Raw genomic sequence first — 670 nt, 5'->3', positions numbered from 1 at the left:
TATGACTCTTGTGTCGGTTGACTCTCGTGAAATTTGACCGTCTCCTCGCGACCCTCTTGCTGTTTGACCCTCGTGAAATTTGACTATCTTCTTGTGACCCTTGTATCGGGTCATTCTCGTGAAATTTGATCGTCTCTTTGTGATCCTCGTGTCGTTTCCATCCCGTGAAATTTGACCAACAAAAAAAAAACAAAAATTCTAAGAGAATTCGAATTTATTTGAGAAAAAATTTCCGCTTCACCCAGCCGGGAATCGAACCCGGGTCTCCCAGATACGCGCCGGGCACATCCCCGTGAGACCCTCGTGACATTTGACACTTGTAAAATTCGACCACACTCTTGTGACCCTTATGACGTTTGACTCTTGTGAAGTTCGACCATCCCCATGTGACTCTCGTGCTGTTTGCCTCTCGTGAAATTTGACCATCTCGTTTTGTCTCGTGCCGTTTCACTTTCGTGAAATTTGACCATTCCCATATGACCCTCATGTCGGTTGACTGGTGAAATTTAATCGTCTCCCTTGTGACTTTCGTAGAGTCTAACCATCGTGAAATTTGATCATTCCCTAGTGACCCTCATGACGTTCCACCCTCAAATGAAGAAAATAATAATTCTGTGCAAAATGTAATGTGAATGATACTGAATATTCATAACTTATCTCAATATTTCCT

The sequence above is a fragment of the Diachasma alloeum genome, unplaced genomic scaffold (genome assembly GCF_001412515.2).
Source record: "Diachasma alloeum isolate Michigan unplaced genomic scaffold, Dall2.0 Dall_scaffold_00965, whole genome shotgun sequence".
NCBI classification, from domain to species: domain Eukaryota; kingdom Metazoa; phylum Arthropoda; class Insecta; order Hymenoptera; family Braconidae; genus Diachasma; species Diachasma alloeum.
This window is presented reverse-complemented; position numbering follows the sequence as displayed.